We start from the raw sequence: 10688 nt of genomic DNA, 5'->3' as shown, positions 1-10688 counted from the left end.
AATGGTAGCCTATATAGTACACTACGTTTGACCAGAGCTCTATGGGTCCTGGTCAAAACTAGTGCACTACATAGGGAATAGGGTGCCATTTGGGGGACACAATCCATAGGACTAGTTTTGTATTGGCCCCTCTGCCTGTCATACTGTCATACCATCTACCTCCATTTCAAATGGCACTCTATTCCCTATATAGTGCAGTACTTTTGACCAGAGCCCTATGTAGGGAATAGGATTCTATTGAGGACACAGGCATGTGCACTGTGTACGTGACCTTATGTGGTCGCCGATTCCCAAATATGAACTTGACTTTAGATAGCTACCCAAATTTGTAGCGAGATTTGTCAAAGTTGATTTGTGGGTGATTTGCGTCATGGCACAGCGTTGTCCTAATGTTAATTTGTGTTGTGCGGCTCCATTTTTTCACATCTCTGCTGTGTCTGGAAGGCTCTGTTCCCTGAATCCATCATGTTTCTCAATCCCAGTTTACACACAGGGTGTTTTTACACTCCCAGAATATGAGGATCTGCCTTCTACATGTCTTTACATTATTGGCGGTGTGTGGGCCATGGCCATGTGTGTCTAGCTAATAGTTTACCTCACCGCTTGAGTTGTCAGCCTTCTGATCAGATAAACAGTGAAGGTGAGCAGTGAGTATAGACTGGACAAAATGAAAGAGGGTGCCATTTGTGCCGCAGCCTGTTGGAGGGCAGGTACGGGAGTAGAGTGGACGAGTCCTCCAGAATCAGCCATGCTAGAGTTCTGTCTGAGAGAGTTGTATTGTCATTAAGGTCTCTGCTGTTTGTCTTGGCGTGGATGAGACTGGCTATGTGCTCATTTAGCTATTTCTAGGCCATGATCAGTTGGGGTCTGGAGCCTGGTCCAATCCCAAACTATTTCACCCCCTAGCAAGCTCTTCAGATACCTCCCAAATGGCACCCTATTCCCTATATAACCTAGTGCACAACTTTCGACCTGGCTCCATAGGGCGCATGTTAAAAGTATTGCACTATATAAGGAAAAGGGTGCATTAGTGACGCACAAATGAATCCTTTGTACATTACATTAGGGTTGGCGTGCTGCTAGGACAGGAGAAAGAAGTATGTAAGGGGATTTCTCTGGACTGTATTATGTTGTAATGTTTGTTAACCTCCCCCAGATAGTTGCAGTAGCTTTGTCTTCATTTTGTCAGCTCTCAGCCACGTTGCCTAAGTAACTTACTGTCCTCCATCTGTCAACGCAGCACACGGAGAGGTCTCCCTCCATGCTTAATCCTAAAGCTACACTCAATTATGCTCTCAGATGTGTGTGTGTGTGTGTGTGTGTGTGTGTGTGTGTGTGTGTGTGTGTGTGGGGGGCGTACATGCACGTGTGTTTCCCCCTCCAATTTGTTCTCTGCATTAATTCAGACCAGAAAGAGAGCACTGCAGCAAAACTAGTTCTCAGGGCTATACTAAAACCTCATGGCATAGTCAGTCATACAGTAAACTACACGCAAATGAGCCTACATGACCGAGGAAGCTACTAAACCTGCCTTGGTGTTCTCCGCTGTAGGGAGAGATTTGAAGAAGGATGAGTTTGGCTCTTAAACCTGCATTGGGGCTGCTGAGAGACTGTGTTGTGAGGATGACTTCTGCCTGAGCGGAACAAATGCAGCATCAGTACTTTAATATTAATGAAGTTTAAATATATAGTACCTTCATAAAGTATTCATACCTCTTGACTTATTCCACATTTTGTTGTTGCAGCCTGAATTCAAAATGTATTACATAAGGTAAACATCTCAGCCATCTACACACAATAGCTCATAATGACAAAGTGAAAACATGTTTTTAGAAATGTTTGCATATGTATTGAAAATGAAATACAGAAATATAATTCCGAAAGTATTCACACGCCTGAGTCAATACATGTTAGAATCACCTTTGGCAGTGATTACCAGCTGTCTTTCTGGGTATGTCTCTTAAGAGATTTGCACACCTGGATTGTACAATATTTGCATATATATATTCTTAAACCTCTGTCAAGTTCGTTGTTGATCATGGCTATACAGCCATCTTCAAGTCTTGCCATAGTCTTGAAAATCTAAGTCAATTGTAACTCAGCCACTCAGGAACATTCAATGTCGTCTTGGTAAGCAACTCCCGTGTATATTTGGCCTTGTGTTTTAGGTTGTCTTCCAGTGTCTGTTGGAAATCAGACTGAACCAGGGTTTCCTCTAGGATTATGCCTGTGCTTAGCTCTATTCCATTTCTTTTAAGCCTAAAATCCCTAGTCCTTGCTGATGACAAGCACACCCATAACATGATGCAGCCACCCCCATGCTTGAAAATATGAAGAGTGGTACTCAGTGACATGTTGGATTTTCCCCAAACATAATGCTTTGTATTCAGGACATAAAGTTAATTTCTTTGCCCAATATTTTTGCAGTTTTACTTTAGTGCCTTAATGCAAACAGGATGCATGTTTTAGAATATTTGTGTTCTGTACAGGCTTGCTTCTTTTCCCTGTCATTTTAGGTTAGTATTGTAGAGTAACATCAAATAGGGCTGGGTAATATATCAAATTAGTTTAATTCTAATATGTGTTTTAACACAATGTTCAAAATGCCTGTATCGCAAGAATCAACGTTTATATATAGTTTTCGTATTTATGAACATTCCAAGACTTTTTGTTCTCTTCTTCGCTCCTTCTGTGCTGTATGCACCATGCACCTTCCCACTCGCACACAGACACCAAGCCTGTTCCCCTGCCACTCACACACAGACACCAAGCCTGTTCCCCTGCCACTCACACACAGACGCCAAGCCTGTTCCCCTGCCACTCACACACAGACACCAAGCCTGTTCCCCTGCCACTCACACACAGACGCCAAGCCTGTTCCCCTGCCACTCACACACAGACGCCAAGCCTGTTCCCCTGCCACTCACACACAGACGCCAAGCCTGTTCCCCTGCCACTCACACACAGACGCCAAGCCTGTTCCCCTGCCACTCACACACAGACGCCAAGCCTGTTCCCCTGCCACTCACACACAGACGCCAAGCCTGTTCCCCTGCCACTCACACACAGACGCCAAGCCTGTTCCCCTGCCACTCACACACAGACGCCAAGCCTGTTCCCCTGCCACTCACACACAGACGCCAAGCCTGTTCCCCTGCCACTCACACACAGACACCAAGCCTGTTCCCCTGCCACTCACACACAGACGCCAAGCCTGTTCCCCTGCCACTCACTCACACACAGACACCAAGCCTGTTCCCCTGCCGCTCACACACAGACACCAAGCCTGTTCCCCTGCCGCTCACACACAGACACCAAGCCTGTTCCCCTGCCACTCACTCACACACAGACACCAAGCCTGTTCCCCTGCCACTCACTCACACACAGACACCAAGCCTGTTCCCCTGCCACTCACTCACACACAGACACCAAGCCTGTTCCCCTGCCACTCACTCACACACAGACACCAAGCCTGTTCCCCTGCCACTCACACACAGACACCAAGCCTGTTCCCCTGCCACTCACACACAGACACCAAGCCTGTTCCCCTGCCACTCACACACAGACACCAAGCCTGTTCCCCTGCCACTCACACACAGACACCAAGCCTGTTCCCCTGCCACTCACACACAGACACCAAGCCTGTTCCCCTGCCACTCGCACACAGACACCAAGCCTGTTCCCCTGCCACTCGCACACAGACACCAAGCCTGTTCCCCTGCCACTCGCACACAGACACCAAGCCTGTTCCCCTGCCGCTCACACACAGACGCCAAGCCCGTTCCCCTGCCACTCACACACAGACACCAAGCCTGTTCCCCTGCCACTCACACACAGACACCAAGCCTGTTCCCCTGCCACTCACACACAGACACCAAGCCTGTTCCCCTGCCACTCACACACAGACACCAAGCCTGTTCCCCTGCCACTCACACACAGACGCCAAGCCTGTTCCCCTGCCACTCACACACAGACGCCAAGCCTGTTCCCCTGCCACTCACACACAGACGCCAAGCCTGTTCCCCTGCCACTCACACACAGACGCCAAGCCCGTTCCCCTGCCACTCGCACACAGACGCCAAGCCCGTTCCCCTGCCACTCGCACACAGACGCCAAGCCCGTTCCCCTGCCACTCGCACACAGACGCCAAGCCCGTTCCCCTGCCACTCACACACAGACGCCAAGCCTGTTCCCCTGCCACTCACACACAGACGCCAAGCCCGTTCCCCTGCCACTCACTCACACACAGACGCCAAGCCCGTTCCCCTGCCACTCACTCACACACAGACGCCAAGCCCGTTCCCCTGCCGCTCACACACAGACGCCAAGCCCGTTCCCCTGCCGCTCACACACAGACGCCAAGCCCGTTCCCCTGCCACTCACACACAGACGCCAAGCCCGTTCCCCTGCCACTCTGGCAAGCGGTTTAAACTCGCTATTTGCATTTCAGGTTTGGTCCAACAGAATCGGTCATATGGACACAAACGCTTAGAGACATTTATTTGACTGTAATAGAGGAGAACTCAGCCTTTCTAACGATACCCTTTTCATGTCTCAGCTCCCACAATGTAGAACAGAGCAGACCCTACTAAAACCAGAGTATCAATGAACATGATTGTGGAAAATGAATGCTCAGTTTGTCAAGTGTGGCATTGTGGTACCACGTACTGCTAGCAGCGTTTTAGCCAGACTTATGTGCTAGCTGTCTAGTTTGTTTAATTAATGGTCAATGAGCATAAAAATACACATTTATATAAAGAATTGGCAACTCGTGAACAGGCTGTGTGTTTCAAACAGTAGGAGATGGAAAGGAGGGTGTGTTCATAAGTTCCACTGTTTTACGTTGTTAGCAAGCAAATAGATCCAAGTTGGCTAGGCTTTATATTTGACGTTTAGCTGGCTACTCACTAGCACGTGGGCTTGTGCTTCAGAGATTGAGACCTGAGTTAATGTTCTATAACAAAAAAAATGTTTTTATTTCACCTTTATTTAACCAGGTAGGCTAGTTGAGAACAGGTTCTCATTTACAACTGCGACCTGGACAAGGTAAAGCAAAGCAGTGTGACACAGACAACAACAGAGTTACACATGGAGTGAACAATAAACAAGCCAATAACACAATAAACAAGTCAATGACACAGTAGAAAAAATAGTCTATATACAGTGTGTGCAAAAGGCATGAGGAGGTAGGCAATAAATAGGCCATAGGAGCGAATAATTACAATTTAGCAGATTAACACTGGAGTGATAAATGAGCATATGATGATATGCAAGTAGAAATACTGGTGTGCAAAAGAGCAGAAAAGTAAATAAAATAAAAACAGTATGGGGATGAGGTAGGTAGATTGGGTTGGCAATTTACAGATGGACTATGTACAGCTGCAGCGATCGGTTAGCAGCTCAGGTAGCTGATGTTTAAAGTTGGTGAGGGAAATAAGTCTCAAACTTCAGCGATTTTTGCAATTCGTTCCAGTCATTGGCAGCAGAGAACTGTAAGGAAAGGCGGCCAAATGAGGTGTTGGCTTTGGGGATGATCAGTGAGATATACCTGCTGGAACGTGTGCTACGGGTGGGTGTTGTTATCGTGAACTGAGAAGGCGGAGTTTTACCTAGCATAGACGTATAGATGACCTGGAGCCAGTGGGTTTGGCGACGAATATGTAGCGAGGGCCAGCCGACTAGAGCATACAGGTCGCAGTGGTGGGTGGTATAAGGTGATTTGGTAACAAAACGGATGGCACTGTGATAGACTGCATCCAGTTTGCTGAGTACAGTATTGGAAGCTATTTTGTAGATGACATCGAAGTCGAGGATCGGTAGAATAGTCAGTTTTAGTAGGGTAAGTTTGGTGGCGTGAGTGAAGGAGGCTTTGTTGCGAAATAGAAATCCAATTCTAGATTTGATTTTGGATTGGAGATGTTTAATATGAGTCTGGAAGGAGAGTTTACAGTCTAACCAGACACCTAGGTATTTATAGTTGTCCACATATTCTAGGTCGGAACCGTCCAGGGTGGTGATGCTAGCCCGGCGGGCGGGTGCGGGCAGCAAACGGTTGAAAAGCATGCATTTGGTTTTACTAGCATTTAAGAGCAGTTGGAGGCCACGGAAGGAGTGTTGTATGGCATTGAAGCTCGTTTGGAGGTTTGTTAGCACAGTGTCCAAGGAAGGGCCAGAAGTATACAGAATGGTGTCGTCTGAGTAGAGGTGGATCAGGGAATCACCAGCAAGCAAGAGCAACATCATTGATATATACAGAGAAAAGAATCGGCCCGAGAATTGAACCCTGTGGTACCCCATAGAGACTGCCAGAGATCCGGACAACATGCCCTCCGATTTGACACATTGAACTCTGTCTGCAAAGTAGTTGGTGAACCAGGCGAGGCAGTCATTAGAGAAACCAAGGCTATTGAGTCTGCCGATAAGAATGTGGTGATTGACAGAGTCGAAAGCCTTGGCCAGGTCGATGAAGACGGCTGCACAGTACTGTCTTTTATCGATGGCGGTTATGATATCGTTTAGTACCTTGAGCGTGCCTGCTACCAGAAGTTAGTCATTATTAGTGAATGTGCCTTATGCATGTTTCTGGTTTAACAAAAAGGGCATTTTCATAGACTCAAATAAAAAATGTATTTGTCACATACACATGGTTAGCAGATGTTAATGCGAGTGTAGCGAAATGCTTGTGCTTCTAGTTCGGACTATGCAGTAATTTCCAACAAGTAATCTAACATATCAATTTCACAAGTGTAAAGGAATGAATATGTACATAAAAAAATATGAATGAGTGATGGTATAGAACGGCATAGGCAAGATGCAGTGGATGGTATAGAGTACAGTATATACATATGAGATGAGTAATGTAGGGTATGAAAACACAGAAAACATAAAGTGGCATTGTTTAAAGTGGCTAGTGATAAATGTATTACATAAATTTTTCCATTATTAAAGTGGCTAGAGTTGAGTCAGTATGTTTGTTGGCAGCAGCCTCTATGTTAGTGATGGCTGTTTAACAGTCTGATGGCCTTGAGATAGAAGCTGTTTTTAAGTCTCTCGGCCCCAGCTTTGATGCATCTGTGCTGACCTCGCCTTCTGGATGGTAGCGGGGTGAACAGGCAGTGGCTCGGGTGGTGTAGGTGTCCTGGAGGGCAGGTAGTTTGCCCCCAGTGATGTGTTGTGCAGACCTCACTACCCTCTGGAGAGCCTTACGGTTGAGGGCGGTGCAGTTTCCATACCAGGCGGTGATACAGCCTGACAGGATGCTCTCAATTGTGCATCTGTAAAAGTTTGTGTTTTTGGCTGAAGTCCAAAGCCAGATCAGTGATTATTGCAAAAAAGCAGGTTAAACTATTTTGATAAAATAATGCATTTATTAGTGGGTCTTATGGTTGTAGAAGGCTTATATTTAGCTTAGGTATAGTTGTACATGCAATGTTTTGACCTTTTTTTTCGTTGTGCAAAAAAGCTTATCTAAAGAACATTAAAACATTTTGAGATGTATCGTGAATTGCCCATAAGTTTGAAAAAATCAAGATTTTTAGGCCATATCGCCCAGCCCTAACTTTGTCTTAGATCCATCCTCAGTTTTCTCCTTTCACAGTCATCAAACTGTAACCGTTTTAAAGTCACCATCATGGTGAAATCCCTGAGCGGTTTCCTTCCTCTCTGTTAGGAAGGATACTTGTATCTTTGTAGTGACTGGGTGTATTGATACACCATTCAAAGTAAAATTAATTACTTCACAATGCTCAAAGGGATATTCAATGTCTGCTTTTTTTTTTACCCATCTACCAATAGGTGCCCTTCTTTGCGAACCATTGGAAAACCTCAAATCTGTGTTTTTTGAAATTCACTGCTCGACTGAGGGACCTTACACGTAATTCTGCGTGGGGTACAGATATGAGGTAGTCATGTTAAACACTCTATTGCTCACAGTGAGCCCATGCAACCTATTATGTGACTTGTTAAGCACATTTTTACTACTGAACTTATTTAGGTTTGCCATAACAAAAGGGTTGAATACTTATTGACTCAAGACATTTTAGCTTTTCCTTTTTTTAATTAATTTGTAAACATTTCTAAAAACGAAATTCCACGTTGACATCATGGGCCATTGTGTGTAGATCAGTGACACAATCTTAAATGAAACCATTTTAAATTCAGGCTGTAATAAAATGTGGAAGTTCTGGAAGAGCGCAAGGGAGCGTGAAAGAGGGGAGAGAGCCAGAGATGCTGGGAGAGGGGAAAAGTGGTATGCTTAGCCTTTTCACACAGTCCATCCTCCCTCTAGCCAGCCTGTTCCTTCAGTACAACACTGGTCTTTGTGCGTACTGCTCTTAGTGCTCAGCAGTGCATGGCGATGCAGCAGACGTCATTGACAGAGTGGCCTGTCTGTGCACTGAGCCAGAACTGCCACTGCCTGTTTGGACTGCACCCAGAACCCACGGTGCTCTGCATTATCCCAGGACACATCCTCGTAGAGAAGGGCCTTAAAACTACGCCTCTGGGCAGTAAGGCCAAAGACAACATGCAGCCAAGCTAGGTGAACCAGGGGGAACCCCAGGATCACATCAGCAGTCTTAGCTATAGCATGCAGAGGTCTAGACTTCTCATTGAACTCTACACATATTCCTAGAAGCGTAATATTACTTTCCGTACATGTTCGAGACCAGAAGGGTGTTCCTGCAGCCATTCTGACTCCAGGCCTGTTGCTGCTAGAGTCGGTTGATGAGGACGGAGCTGGAGCCTGTCCGAGATGTTCCCACCGTGTGTGTGTTGAAATAAGATGCATTTTGATTCAAGTGACTAATTGTCTCCCTATTTAGAATATGGAGAACAAGCTATGAAGGGAAAATACTGCTGTTTTGGTGCTGGTACAGTTAACAAGCGCAAAAATTCTATTGGGATATTGTCAAAAATGATACGATATATCAACAACAACAACAACATCCCGATATGTAACTATTGATTTCCCCCCCATCACTAAAGGCAATGGGGTTGATCATTTATGTAACGTGTGTCAGAAGGTGGGGGTTTAGTAAGGCCAGAAGCTGTGCCAAAATGGAAGAAAACGGACAAACATGCAGTGAACTAGCCTAACCTGAACTTGCTTGTTTTTCGTTGCATAACTGTTTGTTGCCCAACGATTTGCTACATGTGCACTAATGAATAGGATCCTGGTTTCCAGCATGCTACACCACCACTGCTGTCCATGTTTACTCCAGATCCAGAAACCCACTGGGAGATGTGGTGGTTTATTTACACTAGGCTGTTTTTACTGGACGGACTGGGGCTTCTAGGAATGCATTTTACACACTGCTCTCTGATGTGGCTGACCCTGTTTAACCAAAGAATATAGTATCCCCTCAGCAGACTACTACACAGAACACTTGCTTGAGGCCAAGCCCCCTGGGTAAAAATACAAAATAGACATGGGCCAATATTCCCTGACAATCACTGACGGCTCTGGTTGAACCAGGATATGACTGCTCTGAAGCTGTGTATACAGTATATAGGTGTCCTTGTAGGCAGCCGAATGGCCACAGAAAAGGGAATAATAGGCCTTTTTTAATACTTCAGCCTTGAACAGACCATAAAAGGCCATACCATTGCAGTGTTGAAGTGAGAAGCTGACGTGTTGTAGAAGGGGTCAAAGTAGCCTACTAGCCCTAGGGTCAGTGTGCTTACTGTGGATCATAGATCAACCTGTCTGTGTCGGTCTCGCGCTCGCTCTAAAATCGTAATAATAGATTAACATCAATCCAGTTTGTCCACTCAGTGTTTAGAAAATAAATGGGCTGCTTGGCCACCCACCACCTCACTCCCTCCCCATTGTGATTTGTTTGTGTACACTCTGTTTGCACCCTGCCCTGAGCCATCTGACCACTAAGGGACTGGCTCTTTAAGGATGCACTGAGTAGGTCCAGTTTGTTAATTTAACTGGTTATGTTAAGGAATCCATTGGTGTATCCATCTGGCTGCACCTTCATTTGGAGTTACCAAGGTCGTGTTCATTAGGCACCAAATGGAACAAAACAGACAGACAGGGCGGGATGATCTGGTCCAATAAGAAACACACATTTCCAAACACTCAGTTTACCGTTGTATGCCCTAAGGAACAAATCTCAGTGTTTTATTGCCATCTGAGACAGGTCCTCTTTAACATGTGATTGATTGACCCAAAACCGTTCCTTCAATGGGGTATCAGTGGAAAGGTGCCTCCCCCTCCCCTCCACACTTTCCCCAGGTCTGATGTGTGGGGGGGGGGGGGGGAGTGAGGCTCTCAGAATAGGAATGAAGATCTAGGATCAGTTTGGCCTTGTAACTCCATAATGAATAAATGGCAGTCCTGATCTTACAGTATATCCCAGATCAGCCCTGCTACTTGAGACGCTGTATGAATACTGGCCCAGATGGTATCTCCAGGGGTCCAGTACTGCCTAAATGTGGGGAGTGACTTGTCTGTCGGAGTCGTAATGATCTTAATGCTATGCGTCAGCTCCACATGGTCTCCTCCATTGTCCCTCACTGTCAGGGTTTAACGCCATGGGGACACATCAGTCACGGTTACAGCATGCAGAATATATTACAGTGCCAGCCAGCCATATTCATCACTCTCTGTATATCTCTCTGCTCTCTCCTCTCTGCCTCTCTGTGTAGGCCTACCTCTTGGTTCTTCTCACTCTTTCTTT

The 10688-nt window shown here is 46.0% G+C and overlaps 1 protein-coding gene across 6 annotated transcripts in view; it reads left to right on the top strand.

The window, feature by feature from the left end:
• The window catches only part of LOC106599503 (partitioning defective 3 homolog), a 250032-nt gene that overhangs the window by 53678 nt on the left and 185666 nt on the right, over positions 1-10688 (top strand). The gene's annotated exons all lie outside the window — the stretch shown is intronic.

Source organism: Salmo salar, chromosome 03 (genome assembly GCF_965601325.2).
Source record: "Salmo salar chromosome 03, fSalSal1, whole genome shotgun sequence".
In the NCBI taxonomy this organism is placed as follows: Eukaryota; Metazoa; Chordata; class Actinopteri; order Salmoniformes; family Salmonidae; genus Salmo; species Salmo salar.
Note: the sequence above shows the minus strand (reverse complement) of the source record. Positions and strands in the feature narration are given on the sequence as shown.